This window comes from Pristiophorus japonicus, chromosome 4, assembly GCF_044704955.1.
Source record: "Pristiophorus japonicus isolate sPriJap1 chromosome 4, sPriJap1.hap1, whole genome shotgun sequence".
Classification (NCBI taxonomy): Eukaryota; Metazoa; Chordata; class Chondrichthyes; family Pristiophoridae; genus Pristiophorus; species Pristiophorus japonicus.
In genome coordinates this window covers 41,720,992-41,746,288 of record NC_091980.1, presented here as the reverse complement: position 1 = coordinate 41,746,288, position 25,297 = coordinate 41,720,992, and the positions used below count along the sequence as shown (strand labels likewise).

At 46.3% G+C, this 25,297-nt stretch overlaps 1 protein-coding gene across 2 annotated transcripts in view; it reads right to left on the bottom strand.

Annotated features, from left to right (window-relative positions):
• Window positions 1-25,297, bottom strand: part of shroom1 (shroom family member 1) — a 195,482-nt gene that overhangs the window by 107,427 nt on the left and 62,758 nt on the right. For both annotated transcript variants that reach the window (XM_070877199.1, XM_070877200.1), the window contains one exon: window positions 22,367-22,485. The gene's annotated coding sequence lies outside the window, so the exon portion shown is untranslated. The remainder of the gene's footprint in view (window positions 1-22,366; window positions 22,486-25,297) is intronic.

The window sequence follows — 25,297 nt, the reverse complement described above, 5'->3', positions numbered from 1 at the left end:
TTTTAACCAATAAGGGAATTAAGGGTTATGGGGAGCGGGCGGGTAAGTGGAGCTGAGTCCACGATCAGATCAGCCATGATCATGAATGGCGGAGCAGGCTCGAGGGGCTAGATGGCCTACTCCTGTTCCTAATTCTTATGTTCTTATGTAATAAAGTACTAAGGTCACTACAGTTCAAGTACAACACATTGCCTCATGGAGTCATTATCAGAGCATCTAAAGACATAACAATTGGCGACAAGATTATGGACTTTCATGCGAAAATAGCTACTCTTGGTACATTGCAGCAGTTCGCCGATGGTGATGATTGGGGCGCCTTTGTGGAGAGGCTCGATCATTTCTTCACAGCAAACGACCTGGCAGGTGACAATCCGGCCACAATGGCTGATAAGCGCAGAGCTATCCTGCTAACCAATTGTGGGCCCACTGTCTATGGCCTCATCAGGGACTTGATGGCACCAGCGAAGGCAACAACCAAGACATACGAGGAGCTTGTAACGTTGATCCAAGAGCATCTCAAGCTCAAAGAGAGCATCCTCACAGCCAGACACCGGTTCTACACATACCGACGGCCCGAAGGCCAGGAAATCGCGAAATATGCTGCAGACTTCAGGAGGCTGGCAGCACCGTGTGATTTCGGCAACCACCTCACCGAAGCGCTGCGGGACTTCTTTGTCATTGGAATCGGCCATGAGGGCTTTCTTCATAAGCTACTGTCTGCAGATACCACAGTCACACTGCAGAAGGCCATCTCTGTGAGCCAAGAATTCTCTTTGGGCTTGAGTTGCTCTTGGACCTCGACTTGTGCCTCTAGGCAGAAGACTCATCCTCAGGACTCAAACCCAGCAAGTTCTGTGCACAGAGTGGCACCTTTTAGAGGCTGGACTGTAGAATGTGAACCTTCTCAGGGAAGAGAGAACAGGCCCCCGAGTCCCTTAACTCAGAGTCTGCCGAGGGGGGCTAATCGAGTAGCTCCATGCTGGCATTGCAGAGGGAATCACAGGGCTCACCAGTGCCGTTTTAAAGACTATGTGTGTAAAGGCTACAGTACAAAGGCTCCAGCGAATGTGGAAAAGAAATATGATTCACTGTGTTGAAGAAAAGTCTGCAGATGGCCATGAATCCAGCACGGATTATGAAACGATAAGCAGAGAGGCAGCTCAGCCCCACGACGAGGTATATAGCATGTTTACGTGCACCACCGAGTGTTCCCCGTTGAGGATGGAAGTCGAGATAAATGGTATTCCAGTCTTCATGGAAGCGGACATGGGGGCAAGCCAGTCAGTAATGAATCAAGAAGCCTTTGAGAGGCTACGGGACAATCAGGCTGAACGACCCAAGTTGGTCCTGGTTCAGGCAAAGCTGTGCACCTACACTGATGAACTTATCCCAGTCATTGATAGTGCGGATGTAAAGGTACTCCATGATGGCGCGGTGCACAAGTTACCTCTGTGGATTGTTGCAGGGGATGGACCAACTCTACTCGGAAGAAGGTGGATGGAGAAGATCCATTGGAGTTGGGAAGACTTCATCTCTCCAGCAATCGATGTCCTCCGTGCTCAGAGGCAAAGCAAGCCCTCACCTGAGGGTGGACCCAGCACCAGAGAGCAGACCAGCACAGCACCCGAGGCACAGACCATTCAGCATGACTGCGTGGAGATGATCCAGCTGAGACAACCCAAATGCACCTTCAGGACTCCGGAGGAAGAAAATCGGATCCAAAGCTGACTTCCCAGCTTCAGTGGCAGAACCCGGGGAGAAGAGGATCACCGCAGTCGACATCGTGGATGAAGGAAAGATGGCACCCAAGCCACGAGGTGATGCACTGAAGAAAAAGATGGCAGCGGCTAGACCACGAGGTGCAGTGCTGACGGAGCAAACGTGGCACCAAATGGAGAAGAGGATTGCGGTAAAGATGGCAAGGCTCTCTTAAAGGAGGCCTGCAACCCACCACACTTAAAGGGACAGTTCCACATTTTCAATCAATGTAAGAGCAACTGTGAGCTAGATGTAAAATGTGCAATTGATGATCAGAATTGTGTACATGCAATAAGCAAAGAAAAGTCTCAATGTAATAGCAATAAGCAAAGAAAAGGCACGCGATCGCGATCGGAGCTACAGGCTATTTACGATGAGTAATGAAATGTTGTGCGATGTAGGATTTCAACTGCATTCAGTCAATGCAGCGGGCAGATACCCATTGGGAGCACACAGGTCTAGCGAGCTACCCAGTGTAGTTGCCTGCATCCCTGGGACCAGAGTTATGCACCATGGAGTGTGGCCACAAGCAGCCAATACATTTGAGCTGCAGAGCAAGCGATCTCAGGAGGGCAACGGCATCGGTATCGATATCCTGCCCCTGATCGGCTCCATCTCTCAGGCACCCGAGTGCACCAACTGCCAGGAGCCTGAAAGAGCAAACTGTGCCAAGATGCAGCCCCCAGTCCCTATCGCCATCAAGGCCATACCCGGGAACAAAGGGTCACCCGCAACAGTTCTCCCAAATGGGACCGGGACCAGCCAGGATCCCAAACCAAACAACGCCCAGGCAAGTGAGTCAGCAGTTCCCTGTGCACTGCCAGACGACTGCTCCTCAGGGAGCAGCAGCGAACCAGGTCATAAGGAAAGGACAGGGAGGTCACAGGCATCTGTGAACCTGCCTGACGCTAGGAGCAACGGCAAAAGACCAAGAGCAGGCAACTCGAGCCAACCGGATTCCCACTGCCAGCACTGGGCAACGCGCCACCACCAGACTGCCTGGACACCATCCAGCAGTTCTAGAACTAGCTTGTCCTTATGCACCGGTGCTGACACCTGTACCGATTCCTAGTACGTATCAAGAATGTATCTCACCAGTCAAATGTACTTGCCTCACAACTGAACCACAGTAAGGATGTTAATGCAAATTTTTTTTCTGGATTTGAATGTATATGAATGTAATGAGCCTCCGGCACAATCTATATGTGGGGGGCGTGGGGGGCGGGGGGAGGGGGTGGCGAGAGAATGGAATGGTCATGAACACACAAACAGAAACCATCAGCACTCTACTGCCAGCGAAACACCAACCACTCACCCAAGATTGAAACGACCCACCAAGGGTCAACCAGATAGAGCTAAGCCCAGAGCACAGTCAATGCAGAGACGATTTGCACTAAAGGCTTGAAAGAGAGTGATTTCATGTATCCTACATGGTTACTGCTTGTACTATTACAAGGTGTGCCACCAGATGGCACCACAGTGGGAGACTCGTAGGTTACCTGTACAGGTGTGCTTGGCCTAGTATAAAAGGCAGGCCAGCATATGTGATCCTCATTCTGGAGTTATCAATAAAGGACTACGGTCACTACAGTTCAAGTACAACACATTGCCTCGTGGAATCATTATCAGAGCATCTAAAGACATAACAATCATCACAGGCAGTCCCTCGAAATCGAGGAAGTCTTGCTTCCACTCCAAAAGTGAGTTCTCAGGTGACTGTACAATCCAATACGGGAATCACAGTCTCTTTCACAGGTGGGACAGACAGTCATTGAAGAAAAGGGTGAGTGGGGAGTCTGGTTTACCACACCCTCCTCCCGCTGTCTGCGCTTGTTTTCTGCATGCTCTCGGCGACAAGACTCAAGGTGCTCAGCACCCTCCTGAAAGCTCTTCCCCCACTTAGGGCGGTCTTTGGCCAGGGATTCCCAGATGTCGGTAGGTATGTTGTACTTTATCAAGAAGGCTTTGAGGGTGTCCGTGAAATGTTTCCACTGCCCACCTGGGGCTCGTTTGTCGTGTAGGAATTCAAGTAGAGCGCTTGCTTTGTGAGTCTTGTGTTCGGCATGCAGACAATGTGGCCCGCCCAACGGAGCTGGTCGCGTGTGCTGAGTGCTTCGACGCTGGGTGTGTTGGCCTGATCGAGAACACCGACGTTGGTGCATCTATCCTCCCAAGGATTTGCAGGATCTTCGTTGGTGGTATTTCTCCAGCGATTTGAGGTGTCTAGTGTATATGGTCCACATCTCTGAGCCATACAAGAGGGCAGGTATCACTACAGCCCTGTAGACCATAAGCTTGGTGCCAGATTTGAGAGTCTGATCCTCGAATACTCTCTTCCTCAGGTGACTGAAGGCTGCGCTGGCACACTGGAGGCAACATTGGACCTCGTCGTCGATGTCTGCCCTTGTTGATAGAAGGCTCCCGAGGTATGGAAAATGGTCCACGTTGTCCAAGGCCGTGCCATGGATTTTGATGATCGTGGGAAAGTACTGTGTGGCGGGGTCAGGTTGGTGGAGGACCTTTGCCTTACGGATGTTTAGTGTAAGGCCCATGCTTTCGTACGCTTCAATGAAGATGTTGACAATAGCTTGGAGTTCAGTCTCTGAGTGTGCACAGACGCAAGTGTCGTCCGCGCACTGTAGTTCGACGACAGAGGATGGGATGGTCTTGGATCTAGCCTGGAAGCAACGAAGGCTAAACAGGTTTCCATTGGTTCTATAGTTTAGTTCCACTCCAGTGGGGAGCTTGTTGAGCATGAGTATATTTGCACCAGTATACACTACAGTAAGACAGGGGAGTGCACACAGTGATATTCCAAATCATTTTGAACCAAAATGAGTGGAATACCAATGAAAACCACAGCATGGGCAAACAGTACAAAACTGTAGAAAGCAAGGCTCACAATATTTATAAGAATCTGTGTTTTCCATATATGAGCTATTTCTACATTAGCATTACCTTGTGTGCTCGTTACAAGAAAGACAGACAGACAGACAGACAGACTTTTGAAGTGCATTCACTGCTGTAATGTAGCAAACATGGCCATCAAAATTGCACACAGCAAGCTCCCACAAACAGCAATGTGATAATGACCAGATAATCTGTTTTAGTGGCGTTGGTTGAGAGACAAATCTTGGCAGGGACACAAGGAGAACTCCCCTGCTCTTCTTCGAATAATGCCATGGGATCTTTTACATTTACTCAAGGAGGGCAGACCTCGGTTAAAGGTCACATCTTTCTTTCATATATGGGAAATAAAGGGCATATTCTCTATTCTCTGCGGCATACCACACAACAACCACCAAGGTCAAATTTTTCTGGACGTTTAGGTTATTAAGGAACTTGTCTATTTATATAAATATTCTGGGAGGTGAAAGAACAATTCCTTGGAAAGAAGTTTGGTTTGCATCAAATAAAAGTTAGAACGAGTCATCTTGGATTTTTGGGAATGATGGGGAAAGTTAACCACCATCAAAGGGCTAAATACCTAAAGCTCCAAACTAGATACAATTTAAATTAGAAAGATATTTCACCTTAATAACAGTAGACCTATCAAACTACAGCATGGAATAACTAACATAGAATCACAGAATCATAGAATGGTTACAGCACAGAAGGAGGCCATTTGACCCATCAAGTCCATGCCAGCTCTCTGCAAGAGCACTTCAGCTAGTCCCACTCCCCCGCCCTTTCCCCGGAGCCCTGCAAATATTTTTCCTTTAGGTACTTATTCAATTCCTTTTTGAAAGCCATGATTGAATCTGCCTCCACCACCCTCTCGGGCAGTGCATTCCGGATCCTAACATCACTACTGCAAAGGGAAATTTTGTAATCTTACCCACATTACTGTGAAACCAGAGAGATCGAACCACTACTTCTGTTTCTCTGTTGTTCAAGGGATAATTTTCCTACTGAACAACACTAGCCTTTTATGTTGAAAAGCTTACTTCAGTGTTTGGCTCTGTTTGTTGACAGGTTTGTCATTTCACCTTATTCACAGCACCAGAGTATTATTGCTTTGGGCTATGAAGCCTTGTTTCATCTTATAAAATACACAGGTTGACAGACATACACATACAGCCCAGTGACATAGCGTGATGGTGTACAGTTGTCCTGTGTCTTAATGCAGTACTTTCTTCCTACCTTCCCCCTCCCCCCCGCAATTCTGCGCAGGCTGAGCACCAGATCTCTGCTGGATCACCTGAAAAAGTATCCTGAAAGTGCAGTGATGTTGCTTGTTGAGAGTTTGACAGGTGGTGCCAAGGAATGCAGATTACGGCCTGCACTTCCCGCATAGTACATTTCTCACTTTGGCTGAACTAATGAGGCAGGAGCTTCTCCACGGGGTGGAAGAAGAAAAAATTAGAGGGAAGGCTACCAAGTAGCCATTCTCATGCATGCCCCAACCCCTGGATCTAGAACGGGCAGAGACACTATCATGTGGGGAATCTTCTCTTCTTCTTAGGCAGCCCCTCAGAGTCGAGGATGACTTGCTTCCACATGAGTTCTCAGGTGATTGATGAGACCAATGCGGGACCTACAGTCTCTGTCACAGGTGGGGCAGATGGTGGTTGAAGGGACGGTGAGTGGAGTGCTTAGTTTGTCACACGCTCCTTCCGCTGTTTGTGCTTGGCTTTTGCGTGCTACCGACGAAAAGACTCGAGTTGTTTGGCGCCTTCTCGGATGATTCTCCTCCACTTTAAGCAGTCTTGGGCCAGGGATTCCCAAGAGTTGGTGGGGATGTTACATTTTTTCAAGGAGGCTTTAAGGGTGTCCTTGAAGTATTTTCTTTGCCCTCCTGGGACTCACTTGCTGTAACGGAGCATGGAGTAGCTTGTTTCGAGAGTCTAGCATCGGGCATGCGGACAATGAAATGGACAATGGGGAATGGAATGGAGATGGAGGGAAATAAAAAAAGCACAAAATATGCAAATAAAAATATATATCGCTTTTCTAAGAGGAAAATCTTAATAAAATCATATCATCAATTCAGAGAGTTTTTTTTTTGAGGCATCCTTGAGTCATTAAATAATCAAAGAGACGGAACAATTCTCAAGGTCTAAGTGTGATAAACCTTCGTTCATAGTTCATAAGTAATAAAGTACGACTGAACTTTCCTCCCATCATGAAGCTTTATAGCAATGACATTCAGAGTGAGATTATTTCAGTCCAATGAAAAGTCAAAAAGATACAAAGTAGCCGATTGCAAATATAAAGATAGACTATAAGGGAACCAAGGCCGGAAAAGCCGAACTAAATGAAAAGTGAAAAACTGCAAGTGCTTGTAATCCAGGGGAAAAAACTCAGAAAATGCGGGAAATACACAGCAGGTCAGGCAGCATCTGCAGGTCAATGTTCTCAGCAGAATCCTTCTTTAGAATCTTCTGTGTATTTCAGAATTTTCTAATTTTGTTCAAGAAAAACAAACCTGAACAAGAAGTTAAATAAAATGTAAAAAAAAAAAACTTCACATTATTCCAAAGCACTGCTTTAAGCCAATTTCTCCTTAACCTTTAGAGAAGCCATTTATTTTGGAGCAACAGGTGCAGTTACTAGAACAACATAAAACAGGGCTTACATTTCTGGAAAAGAGACTTTAGCATAATCATTCCTCACCAACAGTTAAGATCGAATTATGTGAAGATTTTCAGTGTCTGAATTTTTTGAATTTCTTTTTTCTATACTTCATCTTTCAAACACAGGCAATTTATATGATAAAAAAGATACATAAAATTCTTTAATAATAATTGAAATCTCCCCATACTGAATTACACCTTAACAAGGCCAGGTGTCCATTACCCTGTGCATTCCTGTTACAGTGGCAGCGATGATAGAACCCAGTATCCTTTCAATTTAATGAGACACCTGTAGCAGCTTGAATTTTGATCAGCTCCACTGACTCCTTTCAAAAGCCACACCGCTGTCACCTCAGTATCCACAGAGAAGGCAGGAGGCCCTCACCAGGGCTTTTATAATGCAATGAAATATTCAACATGGTAACCTTAAAGCTCTACTTAGGAAAATTACTGCCTACCAAGACCTCCCAGACTCTTGGCCTATTTTTTAACGAACACCCAAATAATGGAATCATTCAGTTTTACATTTTGTTTCCTGTTACAATTGCACAGCTCTTATGCAGTATAAAAGCAACTAATTACAAGGGTTTGAATAAAGTATCATAAGGATGACATTGCATTACGTTACAAATACTTACATTGGACTCAAATTTTCCCAATCCCTTTTTCTGGCGCCCTCACCCACGCCGCTTTTGTCTGCCTCCAAGCGCGACGAAAATCTTCCTCCCGATTCTGGCCGCTCCCCAGCCTCTCCTCGTTGGTGGCATAGCGTGGCCCAATGGATTGGGGGCGAAGCCAGGTCCCGGCGCTGAAAACAGTGTCGGGACCTCTGCACATGCGCGCTAGAGTCTGCATGCATGTGCAGTAGCTCCTGGCAGGCTGAATCTGTGAGTGCGCGCTGCAGGCTATGTGGGAGGGGCCCGAAGCATGCCGTCCCTAGCCCTGGCCGAATGGGCTCCCTCATCGGCGGCCCGCTGCGTTCCCTAAGGTAGGACTTCTATTTTTTATTTGTTAATTAATCGCTTATTACTTTTTGTGCTTTGCTTAGTGCTTGGTGCTTTAAATGTGTTTATGCTTCTTTACTGTTGTTGTGAAGGTGTTTAGTACTTTGCAAGGTCCCCTGCCCCTCTATCTCTGGCTGCTTGCGCTGATTTCTTAAGTCATCGCAAGGTTTTTCTGAACGTACAAGAGTGCCCACTTACGCTGGCCGAAGTTCATTTGGAGTAACTTTTAGCTGGCTAAATTTGCTTAAATGGCCAAAACAGACGTAAGTGACTGGTAATGCCCCCTTTTGAAAAATAAACTAAACTAAAAAAATCTAACTAACTCACTTACATTGGCGCAAATTAAATGGCCAGAATTGCAACTAAAAATATACTCCAGAAAAATCAAGTTGCTCTGAAAAAAACGGAGCAACTCCTGGGGAAATTTGGGCCCATTGTGATCTTTGTTATTTAAAGAAATCTATGCAAGAATATGTATAATATATCATTCATACAGTGCACACGTCTTGATAGTGTCTCACTTGCTATCTGTAACACGTTGTTGATTGTATCAAAATAAAACAGCAGCAAATCAGAACAGCAGCATTACAAATCAAAAAACAATGAAAGCAGCTAGAAAACTGTCAGTAAGGAACTACTAAGGACTTATGAAATCATGAATGACCAGTCAAGAGAACCTTGGAGAAAGTGTTCCAATCGATTCACTCAAAACACAGGAAGAAAATGGGGAATTGCCTGTGGTGCCAAGTGCTAATGCACCAGTCATAAGCAAGCCTCACTAAGCCCCAAATTACTAGTAAAATATGTAAAAGAGCGCATAGTACCCTAAATGCAGTATTGGCTTTGCTACTTTTATTCCTTCAGCAACCATTTAAAATGGAAGCAAGGGAAGGGCCATGTGTGCAGGAGTTCTTAAAGTCACTCCAAGGGTTAAGTTACAAGGAGAGATTACACAAATTAGGGTTGTATTCCCTAGAACTTAGAAGGTTAATGGGTGATCTGATTGGGATTTTCAAGATATGAAGGGGAACAGATAGGAGGGAGAGAGAGAGAAACGATTTCTGCTGGTTGGGGATTCTAGGACTAGGGGGCATAGTCTGAAAATTAGAGCTAGACCTTTCAGGAGTGAAGTTAGGAAATGCTTTTACACACGAAGGGTGGTGGAAGTTTGGAACTCTCTTCCACAAACGACAATTGATGCTAGATCAATTAATTTTAAATCTGAGTAATAGGTTTTTGTTAACCAAAGGTATTAAGGGATGTGGGCCAAAGGCGGGTATATGGAGTTAGGTCGCAGATAAGCCATGATCTCATTGAATGACTGAACAAGCTTGAGGGGCTGAATGGCCTCCGCCCATCCCTAAGTTCCTCTGATTCTTATGATTGGGCTGTGGGAGGAGATTAAATGGGTGGGGAGAATGTCCATGGACTGTTGGAGGAGATTAAATAGGTTGGATGGGGTGAATATGCTTTCTCAATTTGGTAAAGGAGCATAGGCTGAGTATCTGCTGATTTTTTGTTCTCTCCCAGGTTAATTTCCCTTTCAACCCACCTTTCGTATGAGTTGTATCTTCAGTGCTCACTGCGGGGGTGGGGGGTGGGGGGAAGGGGGGCGGCGGGGGCGGGGTGGAGTGGGGTGGGGAGACCGCCGTTTCCTGTCTGTTGCCTGTTTGTTAAATGTTGGGAATGGCCAACTGCAGATAAATGTGAGGTATTACATTTTGGAAGAAGAATAGGGAGGTCACTAATTACTTAGAGGGTGCGAGTCTAGGTGGGGTAGAGGAACAAAGGGATCTGGGAGTACAAATACACAATTCATTAAAAGTTGCGATACAGGTTAGCAAGGCCATAAACATGGCAAACCAAGCACTAGGATTTATTAGTAGAGGTATAGAATTGAAAGGTAGGGAACTTATGCTAAACCTGTTATTGAACCTTGGTTAGACACACTTAAGAGTATTGCGTAGAGTTCTGGTCGCCATATTATAAAAAGGATATAAAGACATTGGAGAGGGTGCATGTCATGTATTCAACCAGCATTGTAACCCATGTATAATCTGACCAAAGTTGTACACTGTGAGAACATTGACCACTAGGTGGTGAACTTATGGGAGACACTCCTAACCTGGACTTTCAGGTATAAAAGGGGAAGCTCCACCCACTTCCATCACTTGAGTGCTCTGGAATAAAGGACAGGTCACAGACTGACCTTCTCTCAAGCATGGGCCTCGTGTGCATTTATACTGTATAGTAAGGACCTATCAATGGCGACGAGAAACTGGGATTTAAACCACACGAGCAGGGCCATGAGCAGAACAGACGAGAGGTACTGTGTTAAGGAATGGTTGGGACAGAGATTCAACATTGTTAAAGCAGCACACAGTTCTCCAGGCAGACAAGGGCAGTCGGGTATGCCCCAACATGTAGTCGAACCCAGAAGGGGAGCTCGACAGAGACAATGGCAAGTTGAACGGCGATTCACACCATTGCAAGGGACAAAGCGGCCAGTAATGGGGCCATCAACACCTGTTAATGGCACATTCAAGGACAGTCACAGGGGCAGTCAGGGGCGATCGACTGGCAAGGGACCTTTTGTTTCCAACAGCAGCTCATGTTGGGGGTGTGGAGGCACACACTCAGCCGGAGTTTGCAGAGATGAGCAAAATGCCTGCAGAAATTGCAGAAATGAACGCTGGGGGAAATCGCTGGAAGCTGAAGTTCAGCGAGTTCATGTGGAGCACGTATACAGTTCATACACCAGGACGCCACCGATAATGAAGAAAGTGCTCCTCAATGGCATCCCAGTATCAATGGAGCTAGACACAGGGGCCAGCCAGTCCCTGATGGGAATCAAACAGTTCGAAAAGTTGTGGGCGTCCAAGGCCAGGAGGCCAAAATTATTGCCGATTGACGCACAGCTACAGACATACACAAAGGAGATAATTCCGGTGCTCGGCAGCGCCACGGTAATCGTGACCCACAAAGATTCGGAGAACAGGTTGCCACTTTGGATTGTCCCGGGGAATGGTCATGCACTACTGGGGAAGAGTTGGCTTGCTGTCATGAACAGGAAATGGGGCGATGTCAATGCAATTTCCTCTGTGGAGCGAGTATCATGCTCACAGATCCTGGACAAATTTGACTCATTATTTCAACCCGGCAATGGCACTTTCAGGGGGGCCAAGTTAGTGATTCACATAAACCCGGACGCCAGGCCAGTACACCACAAGGCCAGAGCGGTGCCGTACGTGATGCGGGAAAAGATAGAAGGCGAATTGGACCGCCTGCTGAGGGAAGGCATCATCTTGCCAGTCGAATTCAGTGACTGGGCGAGCCCGATTGTGCCGGTGCTCAAGGCGGATGGGTTGGTCAGGATATGTGGCGATTACAAGGCCACCATCAATCGGGTGTCACTCCAAGACCAGTACCCGCTACCGAGAGCGGAGGACCTCTTTGCGACGCTATCCGGTGGCAAACTTTTTTCAAAATTGGACCTGACCTCAGCTTACATGACCCAGGAGCTGGCGAGTGAGTCGAAGAAGCTGACCACCATCACGACACACAAGGGGTTCTTTGAGTACAACAGATGTCCGTTCGGGGTTCGCTCGGCCGCCGCGAGCTTCCAAAGAAATATGGAAAGCCTCCTCAAGTCGATTCCAGGGACGGTGGTTTTTCAGGACGACATCCTCATCACAGGTTACGATACTGAAGAACACCTCCACAACCTGAAGGAGGTGCTACGCAGACTGGACCAGGTAGGGCTGCGACTGAAAAAGGCGAAGTGCGTCTTCCTAGCTCCAGAGGTAGAATTCCTGGGGATGAGGGTAGCAGCAGAAGGGATCAGCCCCACTGCGTCCCAGACGAAAGCGATCCAGAGAGCACCCAGACCCCGTAACACGACGGAGCTGCGTTCATTCCTGGTGCTCCTGAACTATTTTGGTAACTTCCCAAATTGAGCACGCTGCTAGAGCCGCTACACGTGCTCCTACGCAAAGGTCGCGAATGGATCTGGGGGGACAGCCAGGAAAGGGCTTTTAATAGAGCACGCAATTTGTTATGTTCCAACAATCTGTTAACGCTATATGACCCATGTAAGAAACTTGTGTTAACGTGCGATGCGTCGTCCTATGGTGTCGGGTGTGTATTGCAGCATGTCAATGCCAAGGGTCAGTTACAGCCGGTAGCTTATGCCTCCAGAAGTCTGTCCCAGGCAGAAAGGGGCTACGGGATGGTAGAAAAGGAGGTGCTCGCATGTGTATATGCGGTAGAAAAAATGCACCAGTACCTGTTTGGCAGGAAATTTGAGCTGGAGACAGATCACAAATCCCTAACGTCCCTTTTGGCCAACAAGGCCATAAATGCAAACGCATCGGCCCGCATGCAGAGGTGGGCACTCATGTTTGCCGCCTATGACTACACAATTCGGCACAGACCGGGCACCGAAAACTGAGCCGATGCACTCAGCAGGCTCCCACTAGCCACCACTGAGGGGGCTACCGAGCATGCTGCTGAGATGGTCATGGCTGTTGAAGCTTTCGGACGCGAAGGCTCACCTGTGACAGCCCGTCAGATTAAAGTCTGGACAAATAGAGACCTGCTACTGTCTTTAGTTAAGAAATGTGTCCTGAATGGGGACTGGGCAGCCACTGCAGGGCATGCCCTGAGGAATTTAAACCATTTCACAGGTGCAGGGATGAACTCTCGATTCAGGCCGATTGCCTACTGTGGGGAAACCGCATAGTCATGCCCCAGATGGGCAGAGAGGTGTTCATCAGAGAACTCCACAATGAGCACCCGGGCATTGTCACGATGAAGGCAATTGCCAGGTCACACGTTTGGTGGCCAGGGATAGACGCAGATCTGGAACTTTGTGTTCGCAGGTGCAACACGTGTGCCCATCTGGGCAATGCGCCCAGGGAAGCCCCCCTTAGCCCCTGGCCATGGCCCGCCAAGGCTTGGTCACGCATTCATATGGACTATACAGGTCCTTTCATGGGAAAAATGTTTTTGGTTGTAGTAGACGCCCACTCCAAATGGATCGAGTGTGACATTTTAAATTCAAGCACATCCTCTGCCACGGTAGAAAGTCTACGGGCAATGTTCGCCGCCCACGGTCTACCGGAGATCTTGGTCAGCGACAATGGCCCGTGCTTCACAAGCATTGAATTCCAGGACTTCATGGCAGGCAATGGAATTAACCATGTCAGAACGGCACCGTTCAAGCCGGCCTCAAACGGCCAGGCAGAACGAGCAGTGCAGATAATCAAACAGGGGATGCTCAGAATCCAAGGGGGTTCCCTACAATGCCGCTTATCACGCCTCCTATTGGCCTACAGATCCCGACCACACTCGCTCACAGGGTTCCACCTGCAGAGCTGCTAATGAAAAGGACGCTCAAAACCCGGTTATCCCTTATACACCCCACCATGAAAGAAATTGTCGAGAGCAGGCGCCAGTCACGATATGACAGGAATGCGAGGGCGCGATGTATTGATGTAAATGACCCTGTTTTTGTCCTCAACTACGCTGCAGGGCCCAAATGGCTCGCAGGCACTGTGGTTGCCAAAGAGGGAAATAGGATTCTGGTAGTTAAACTTACCAATGGACAAATCTGCCGCAAATATGTGGATCAAACAAAAAGGAGGTTCAGCAACCTCATAGAAGAAGCAGAGGAAGAATACGATATAGAGTTCACTCCTCCACAGGTGACCGAATATAGGAACCAAAGGGAGGAGAACCCAGTCACTGTGGGAAGTCCGGACAGGCCTGAGGCACCGCAAACAGCAGGCACTCAAGCCAGCGCCCAACAACCGGAGCCCCAACTCAGGTGCTCTACAAGAGAGCGTAAACCACCAGAGAGGCTCAACCTGTGATCCCAATAAGACTTTGGGGGGGGGGGAGGTGATGTCATGTATTCAACCAGCATTGTAACCCATGTATAATCTGACCTAAGTTGTACACTGTGAGAACATTGACCACTAGGTGGTGAACTTGTGGGAGACACTCCTAACCTGGACTTTCAGGTATAAAAGGGGAAGCTCCACCCACTTCCATCACTTGAGTGCTAAGGAATAAAGGACAGGTCACAGACTGACCTTCTCTCAAGCTTGGGCCTCGTGTGCATTCATACTGTATAGTAAGGACCTATCAATGCAGAGAAGATTTACAAGGATGATATCAGAAATGTGAGGGTATACATATCAGGAAAGGATGAACAGGCTGGGTCTCTTTTCTCTGGAAAAAAGAAGGATGAGTGGTGACCTAATAGAAGTCTTTAAAATTATGAAAGGTTTTGATAAAGTGGATATAGAGAGAATGTTTCCACTTGTGGCCTTGTTTCTACTAGAGGCTATCAATATAAGCTAGTCACCAAGAAATCCAATAAGGAATTCAGAAAAAACGTCTTTACCCAAAGAATGGTGAGAATGTGGACCTCGTTACCACAGGGAGTGGTTGAAGTGAATAGTATAAATGCATTTAAGGGGAGACTAGATAAGCATATGAGGGAGAAGGGAATAGAAGGTGTCATGTATGTATGCTTGGGTTTACTAGCCACCAGGTGGCGCCACTGTTGGAGGTCATTGGGCTGTGCGCACATGTGTGCGGCCCAGGTATAAAAGGCCAGCCATATTGTATTGTAATCACTTTAGGCCCCAATAAAGTAGAGCCAGGTTTGTACCTGTTTGAAGTTTACAGTATTCAGTTTATTGAGTTATTGCATACACAACATTTGGCGATGAGGTAACAAGAACCTTTGCATGCAAAAATGAGCACAATTGGAATTCTGGAGCGATTCGTGGAGGAAGAAGATTGGGCAGACTTTGTAGCCTGCTTGAAACAGTACTTCTTGGCCAACAAAATGGAGGAACCCACTGATGCAGATCGGTGCCAAGCAGTCCTCCTCGCGATCCAAAAATCTATGGATTCATAAAGAATCTCCTCTCGCCCTTAAGTCCAACGGACAAGGACTGTGAAGCATTGTGTGCTCTGGTACGTGACCATCTCAAACCAGATGAAGATATCATCATCTCAAGATATCGATTCTATACGCACGTTCGTTCTGAGGGCCATGATGTATCGGAATTCGTTGCCGATCTAAGACGTCTAGCTGGACCATGTAAGTTCGAAACTGCGTTGGCAGACATGTTGCGGGACTTTTTTGTAATCGGCATTAACCACAAGGTGATCCTGTGTAAGCTACTGGCGGTGGAGACGTTGGATTTGAGCAAGGCCATCACGATTGCCCAATCATGCATGACGATGGACAAAAGCTTAAAGCAGATATCATTAAAAAATTGGAACTCGGCAAGTACTGTACACAAGATAGTATCATTGTTTGGCAGAGCTGCATATAGCAAGGCCTACCCGACAGTGTACGCGAAACCTGTGGCTGCTCAAAGACTGCCAATGTGAATGAATCTGATTGGCATTGTGGGAGAAATCATCGGCATCATCAGTGTTGGTTTAAACAGTATATTTATAAAGACTGTTCGAGAGTGGGGCATCTCCAGCGCTGTGTCCGCAACTGAGCAAGCGTGCTGCGAGACACCACGTGGAGGATGATGACCAGTCTAGCGTGGATCTGGATATGCAATTCGAGATACCAGAGGAGGAAGTGTGTGGACTGTATTCGTTCCTAACAAAGAGCCAAGCGATAATGATTAATGTAAAACTTAATGGTGTGCCGGTATCGATGGAATTGGACACAGGTACGAGTCAATCAATAATGAGCCAGAGGACATTTGACAGGCTGTGGGATATTAAGGCTGTGAGGCCTAAGCTGAGTCCAGTCAATGCCAAGTTGCGTACGTACACTAAAGAACACATAACGGTGATAGGCAGTGCAGTAATCAAGGTGTCGTATGATGGTGCGGTTCACGATTTACCTTTATGGATTGTTCCAGGCAATGGTCTAACACTGTTTGGCAGGAACTGGTTAGAAAAAATCAAATGGAACTGGAAAGAGATCAAAGCGTTGTCAGAGGAGGAGGAGGATATTCCATGAGCAAGTTCCCCTCGCTGTTTGAAACAGGCATCGGCAATTTCACGGGAGCCAAGGTGCAGATCCACGTGGACTCAGATGCAAGACCTGTCCATGATAAAGCTCGGACAGTTCCGTACATGATGAGGGAAAAGGTCAAAATCGAACTGGACAGATTCCAGCGTGAAGGGATCATATCACCGGTCAAATTTAATGTATGGGCCAGCCCCATTGTTCCCATGTTGAAAAGTGATGGCACTGTCAGGATTTGTGGAGACTACAAGGTTACGATCAACCGAGTTTCGAAACAGGTTCAATATCTGTTACCGAAGGCTGATGACATGTTTGCAACGCTAGCCGGGGGGGAAGTCGTTCACAAAACTTGGTCTGACGTCGGCCTACATGACATAGGAGCTGGTCAACACGTCGAAGAAACTTACGTGCATCAACACTCATAAAGGACTGTTTATCTACAACAGGTGCCCTTTTGGAATTCGCTTGGCTGCAGCCATATTTCAGAGGAACATGGAGTCCTCTACTAAAGTCCATCCCCAGAATCGTCGTGTTCCAAGATGACATCCTGGTCACAGGTCGTGACTCTGCCGAATATCTGAACAACCTGGAAGAGGTTCTACATCGTCTGGACAAAGTGGGACTCAGGCTGAAACGCTCGAAATGCATCTTCATGGCACCGGAAGTCGAATTCCTGGGGAGGAAAATTGCTGCTGACGGATTCAGACCTACAGACTCGAAAACCAAGGCCATCAAAAATGCACCCAAGCCTCAGAATGTGACGGAGCTGCGCTCGTTCCTTGGTCTACTCAACTACTTCGGTAATTTCTTACCTAAACCGAGCACCTTATTAGAGCCCCTGCACATGTTGCTAAGAAAAGGCGACAGCTGGGTTTGGGGTGCATCTGAAGATAGAGCTTTTGAGAAAGCTACTAATCTACTTTGCTCTAACAAGCTGCTGGTACATTATGATCCATGTAAGTGTCTAGTATTGGCCTGTGATGCATCGTCATATGGAGTTGGTTGTGTGCTCCAACAAGCTAATGAGTCGGGCAAATTACAACCTGTTGCATATACTTCAAAAAGTTTGTGAAAGGCAGAAAGAGCTGATAGCATGGTAGAGAAAGAAGTACTAGCCTGTGTATGGTGTTAAAAAGATGCATCAGTACCTGTTTGGTCTTCGGTTTGAACTGGAAACAGATCACAAGCCACTCATTTCATTTTTTTCAGAAAACAAAGATATCAATACCAATGCATCATCCCGCATCCAGAGGTGGGCACTGACATTATCTGCCTATGATTATGTCATTCGCCATAGACCTGGCACTGAGAATTATTGAGCCGTCTGCTGTTGCCCACAACAGAGGTGGAACCGCCACAACCGGCAGACTTACTGTTAGTCATGGATGCTTTTGAAAGTGAAGGAACCCCTGTCACGGCCCAACAAGTTAAGACCTGGATCAGCCAGGACCCGATAATATCGGTTGTGAAATGTTGTATCCTTAGTGGTGATTGGTCTGCCATACCCAAGCAAATGTGTGAGAAGACCAAACCTTACATCCGTCGCAAAGATAAACTATCCATTCAATCAGATTGTATACTGTGGGGTAATCGTGTTGTTATGCCCAAGAAAGAAAGAGAGAAATTTGTGCATGATCTACATAGCACTCATCCTGGTATTGTCATGATGAGAGCCATTGCCAGGTCTCATGTATGGTGGCTGGAATTGACTCTGATCTGGAATCATGTGTGCATCAGTGCAACAATTGCATGCAGCTAAGTAAAGCACCAGCGGAATCACCGCTGAGTCTGTGGTCGTGACCATCTAAACCATGGTCCAGGATCCACATCGACTTTGCAGGTCCCTTCCTGGGAAAGATGTTTTTAGTTGTGGTGGATGCATATTCCAAGTGGATAGAGTGTATACTCATGCCATCCAGTACATCCACAGCTACCATTGAGAGCCTTCATGTCATGTTTGCCACTCATTGTCTGCTCGACCTCGTTGTAAGCGACAATGGATCTTTCTTCACTAGTCTGGAGTTTCAAGAAACTCAATGGTATCAAACATGTGAGGTCAGCACCATTCAAACCCACATCCAATGGACAAGCAGAGCGTGCTGTCCAAACCATCAAGCAGAGTATGAAATGTGTAACTCAAGGTTCACTGCAAACTCGCTTGTCACACATATTGCTTTGTTACAGGACAAGATCCCATACACTTACCGGGGACTCCCCTGCTGAACTATTGATGAAGAGAGGTCTCAAGACCAGGCTTTCTCTTGTCCACTCTGACTTGAATAATCGTGTCGATTACAGACGTCAAAGTCAGCAAAGGTATCATGATCGCGCTACTGTGTCACGCGACATTTCTATCAATGATCCTGTGTATGTACCGAATTATGGTCAAGGTCCCAAATAGATCGCCGGTACTGTTATGGCCAAGGAGGGTAACAGAGTGTTTATCGTTAATCTCAAGAATGGGCAGACATGCAGGAATCATGTCGATTTGATAAAGCTGCGGCACACAGATGAACCGGAACAGTCTGAGGAAGACACAATCAGTGACCAACCAACCTACCCTCAGTCATCAGAGGCCTCCGCTGTCATCAATGAATCTGGACTTTCAATCACTGACATGGTCAATGAATCTGGACTTTCAATCCCTGAAGTGGTCATTGCCACTCCCATCAGATCGGCTACCCAGTCCCCAGTCATAACAGACTCAGAACGCTCGCCCAAGGCTGGAGTTGAACTGAGACGTTCAACTTGGGAGCGGAAAGCCCCGACCGACTCAATTTGTAAAAAGACCGTTACTAATATCTTAAAGGGGGATATTGTCACATATGTATGCTTGGGGTTTACTAGCCACCAGGTGGCGTCACTGTTGGAGGTAATTGGTCTGTGCGCACGTGTGTGCGGCTCAGGTATAAAAGGCCAGCCATCTTGTAATGTAATCACTTTGGGCCCGAATAAAGTAGAGCCAGGTTTGTACCTGTTCAGAGTTTACAGTATTAAGTCTATTGAGTTTTTGCATAGACAACAGAAAGTTATGCTGATAGATTTTGATGAGGAAAGATGAGAGGAGCCTCAAGTGGAGCATGGACTGGTTGGGCTGAATGTCCTGAATGGCCTGTTTATGTGCCGTAAATCCTATGTATTCCTATGAAAGTGGGTCAAGCTTAGTCATTTTGTTTCTTTCCCCAGTTCTTACATTTTTAGTGCAATGCTGCCGTTATGAGATCTTCCCCATATTTTTCAAGTTTCCATTTTTTATATTTATTGTAGAATTTTTTTTGAATCCCTGGAGATAATTTTGTTTTTAAACAGCCTCAAATGCAATATTTCTGGTTTAGAGGCACAAGATGAAAGAAGGATGCGAAATAGATCAGCAAACCCCAGATCCTACCTACTGACCTAAATACACCTACTTGCCAATGACCGAAGAATAGTGTCTCCACTTCCTGAGGATCAATAGGGTGCCAACTACAGAGTTTTACAATCCATAGCAGGCATACTTATCGACAAATTGCAACATTGGGAAAGCACTACACTCGACTGTTTGCATGTGGTTTATTGTTGGCTGGCACTGCAAAATCAGCTGATCACAAATCAAATTGATACCTGATTCATCAGTCAGCATGGCTTCACTTTCATCTCCTGCAATTGACAAAGTTGCTCCATGTCACTGCACTGCTTTATTTCCCAAGGTAAAAGGTCAATCATAGCAACCATATGCCCAACCTGAACTCCATATTGGGAGCCAGTAATCGACTGTGTTTCCATTACAATGTTTTGATGAGTAAAGTTCTCAGAATATATGTGGGGCATGGCTTTCCATCGTAATGCGCAGCTGGAATGTATACTCTGTATGGTTATGCATGAGACACAATCTTCTTTCGTATGGTATTATCAAAGCAATATCTAAATTGGATATCCAGGTGTGGATATCTTGTAGACTGCCTGCAAATTTCCTCTGAGGGCAGTGCTCAATGATGTGCTCGAGGGAGTGATCAGGAGCTCCACAATCGCATGATGGGGATACTTTAATCTTCCGTCTATGGAGAAGGTGGCAGCATCTACGGTTTTGAGGTGGTTGATGGTTGTCCACTGATTGCGAGGAAGGTTTGATCCTTCAGGTTGTACTGTGGAGTCCTCTAAAAGGAATCCATTCCGTATGTCGCAGTTTTTCCAAGCATGAGACACAATGATACAGTTGTACATTTGTGAGAGGCATGGGATATGTGAAAGGCACGGGCTAGTGGTAAATGTGGGCCAGAAGGCCTGGAAGCAAAGTCACATGTTTTGTAACATGTAATCGTGCACCATCTGTTACATATAAGGTACTATTGGGAAGCTTTGCCTGGCCAGGTTCGTTACATTATCCTATATTTTCCTGTAGCTGTTCCTGAATTCTGTAGATATTGTGCATACTGCTCATGCCTACCTGCTATTGTCTGCCAGTCACAGTGCACTGTTATCCTGTGGGGAAGGTGCGATCCTCATACATACCTCAGGCAGCAGCACATCCACTTTTCCAGCCATCAAGCAGGAGATCAAGCTTCGCTCCACCACTTGCCCACAGATTCTATTTTGTGCCTGGAGACTGCCTTCCATTTGCCCCCACCCATCATACAGTCTTTCGAAACAATATTTAAAAAAAGAAAGGCTTTCTATAGGCTGGAAGATTTTTCTCCCTCAACATGACATTTTTTCCCAGAAACCCTTAAGGGTTACACCCATAATGTAGTGCTCTCCACCCTGTGCTCCCAGTGCATTATGCACTTCATACTGGAAGTACCACAACAACATTTTAATTAGTTGATCTTGCATTACGTTACAAGGTCAGCCAATTGCCTTCAATGTGCTCATGGTACCTGACGGGCAGCAACCCCGGTGCCACTGCACAAGTATCATATTCTTGGTACCATTGTCTACAGTGATGGTAGAAAGCATTCTTTGGAAATTCAGACAATAGGTGGCACAGTGATGTAGCATATAGACGATCCACCACATGGCACCATATCAATGTACAAAGGTCCCAATTTTGCCATGTTGTTGGGAAAACCCACAAGTGTGAGGGGAGACATTTCCGACAGGGATGAGAGAAACAATGAATGCAACATTGACAGGCAAATCAGAACTATACATTGTTCTCTATTTTGAGTGGGATAATAAGGGTGAACAACACAGAAAACAGATCTCCATTGAAGACTTTGGCCTCGACCTTCCATGGATTTGCCATCCATCAGGTGGGTATATTCAAATTAAATGTAAGTGACTAGAAGACGTCATCGGATGTATTGTCCATCACTAATACCTTAGCAGTGCTGGGTTTCAAGATTGATGTTGCATTCCTTAAAAATAAAAGTGCTGTAGAATGATTGATTATACTGGGCAAAACAGGAAACTCTCCCCCGCTACCTGAAACAGCCCTGGGAGTCTACTATAAAAATAATAATGACCCCAAACCCCAGTAAATCCACTGGGATTCCTGCTGGATCAGAAATTCTCTTTGACTTTTCCTGCCACAGGATTTTCTGGTTACCTTGAGATCAGGACAATTCTGTAAATCACATCACTATCAGTATCAAGCCAATAAAAATTTACCAAATATCTATCCTTAGTGAACATTTTAGTTGTGTTTTTACAAGCATGTGAAGTTAAAATATGAGTAACTGGTCACAGAAACAAAATGAAACAAAATTTCATAATAACTTTATTCATAGATTTAAATTGGTTGTCATAACTATGGTTTAAGAAGAGAATTCCAGGGTTCAGGGACATTTTGGCTGAAAGCTTGACCATCCATTGTAGAATGAAATGAGGGATGGTGCACAATAGTTCTGCGTTGGAAGAGCACAGGGTACACGCTGCAAATTCGATTGGAGGATATTATATAGGTAGAGTAGGGTGAGGCTCATTGAAAGATTGGTAAAGAAGGTCAACATTCTGAATCAATTATGGCAATTTTAATCTTACCCAGTTGGCAGAAACCGAGCAAGTTTGCAGTTAAAATCACCCAAGTTACTTACGTGCTGCCCAGATCCCGCTGATCAAGTTTTTTACTTGGATGAGTGGGGTTCATCTTTAAATATGTAGAGAAGGAGGGAGTGCAATGGCAGTAGTTTTGAAGGGTGGGGGGGATCAATATCTGTAAAAAAGAGAGAGCAGTTTACAATTTCAGTGAGAATCAAGTTAAGGAGAAGTAGTTGCGTGGTCATAAATTGTGAGGTTGAGAGAACAGGAGATGGGTCTATTGGAAGTGTTGGGGGCTGGGAGGGAGATGGGGAGAAGTTAAATGTTGTGAAGTCAGGGCTAAGATGGGAAAGGTCTGAAGGGGACAAAGCCGAGAGAGAAAAAGGATGTCAAAGCAGCTGACCTGATAGCCTCAATTTTGGAGACAGCAAAATCCATGAGCTCATCACACTTGCTGTTAGAAATTAGGATAGGTGCGGCAGAGAGAGGATCAAAGCAAGCTGGTTTGGGTGGAGTAGAGGTTTGGGGACTGATGACTGTGGAGGGCGGAGGGATTTAGCTGTAGAAGAGGACAAGGTAACTCTGGCAGTATACAACCAGGTCAATCGCATGTCACGTGTGCGCAAGCCTACAGGCATTGGATTTAACAATGCCAAGATGAAAGCTGTACTAAAAACAACAGTGGAGGTGGAAGACATTGGTGGATTCGATGGATATGGAATCACTGAAAGCAGAAACAAAGGCGATATTGAGCAGCACTATGATAGCAAATGGAAGGTTGAGGAGGGAGATCAGAGACCTGTGAGGGAACTGGGGTGAGCGGGAAGTGGGGGCGAGGAGGGGAGAAATAATCATGCTCCAGGACACCAATACTCAATACTCTTTTTATGGTAGGGTGGCCAATACAACATTATATTCAAGTATGATCTCACCGATGATCTATACAAGGAAAGAATAACTTGTTCTGTTTATAATCAAATAACTTTAAGATGCATCCTAGTACATGATAGTTTTGTTGACAATAGCAACAACAACAAGTTGCATTTAAATAGTATCTCTAACAAACATCCGAGGTGGCTTCCCAAATAGGCATACAGAAAACAGAGGTCAAGCCAGGAAGGGAAATGTTAGGAAGGGTGGCTAAAGGCTTTGTAGCTTTTAAAAGAGAAGAAGGAGGTTTAGGGAAGGAAATCCACAGATTGAGACTCAGGCAGCTGAATTGGCTCATTGAATGGTGAATAATTACACCGAGTTGATTTTGTTTCTGTGCCATTGCCAATGGACACTCTGTTCATCATGTACACATCTCACGTTCTTTTTGTATTGAATCCAAATAGTCCAAACCCATTCCTGTTGGATAGAATTTCAATAGACCAAACACCTTCCTTTCCTGTTGTTGTTCATAGAATCATAGAATCATAGAATGGTTACAGCACAGAAGGAGGTCATTCTGCCCATCGAGCCCATGACGTCTCTGCAAGAGCACTTCAGCTAGTCCCACTCCCCCTGCTCTTTCCCCGTAGCCCTGTGTTACGCTCATAATAAAGGATGAAACTGAGCACTGTAAGCAATGAGTAAGTGTGACCTTAGCTCTTTTAATTAGACTCCAGAGTGCAGGTACCTCGGGGGTAGCCTGCTTATATACAATGCTCCCAATGGATGCTGGGATCCTTTGGGACTCCAATAGGGAGGCCCTCTGGTGGTGGTGTGATACAGGTTGACAAGGGTTACATACATAACATCACTCCCTCATAAAGTCAATAGTACACTTATTTACAGGGTGAGACAAACTGGGGCTTTTCGCTCCCTTGTCGATCGTCTCGGTACAAATGCAGGTGTGGGTGAGTTGGTTGGTTCTTCACTGGGTTGCTGGGCAGCAGGCCTTGCCGGGCTGCTGCGGATGGTGAGTTCGGCTTCGTGGTCAACCATGATGTCAGTTGCCACTTGTGTGTGTTGGAGGGTCGAAGTTGGTGGTGTCCTCTTCGGGTTGCTCGTAGCTGTTAGTGAACCGCAATTTGATTTGCTCCAAATGCTTTCTGCACATCAGTCCATTTGCCAATTTGACCTGAAACACCCTATTCCCTTCTTTGGCTATGACCATGCCAGTGAGCCATTTGGGACCATATCCATAATTGAGTACAAACACAGGATCATTGACTTCAATATCGCGTGACAAATTTGCACGATCATGGTACATACTTTGTTGATGCCGCCTGCCCTCGACGTGATCATGGAGATCAGAGTGGACAAGAGAGAGCCTAGTTTTGAGCACCCTTTTCATGAGCAGCTCAGCTGGGGGAACCCCGATGAGCGAGTAGGGTCTGGTGCGGTAGCTGAGCAGAACTCAGGACAATCGGGTCTGCAAGGAGCCTTCCGGCACATGTTTCCAGCTTTGCTTGATGGTCTGAACTCCTCGTTCTGCCTGGCCATTGGATGTGGGCTTGAACGGGGCAGATGTGACATGCTTGATCCCATTGGGGGTCATGAATTCCTTGAATTCAGCTCTGGTGAAACACGGCCCATTGTCGCTGACTAGGACATCAGGCAGGCCGTGTGTGGCAAACATAGCTCGTAGGCTTTCGATGGTGGCAGTCGACGTGCTTACAGACATTATTACACATTCAATCCATTTTGAATAAGCATCCACTACAACCAAGAACATTTTGCCGAGAAATGGGCCCGCATAGTCAACGTGGATCCTAGACCACGGTTTGGAGAGCCATGACCACAAACTTAATGGTGCCTCTCTGAGTGTATTGCTCAGTTGAGAGCAAGTGTTTCCCTGGTGCACGCATGACTCTAAATCTGAGTCGATGCCGGGCCACCACTCATGGGATCTGGCTATGGCTTTCATCATTACAATGCCTGGCTCGGTGCTGTGTAGGTCATGGATGAACGTTTCTCTGCCTTTCTTGGGCAAGACCATGCGATTACCCCACAAAAGACAGTCCACCTGCAAGGACATTTCGTCTTTGCGCCTGTGGAAT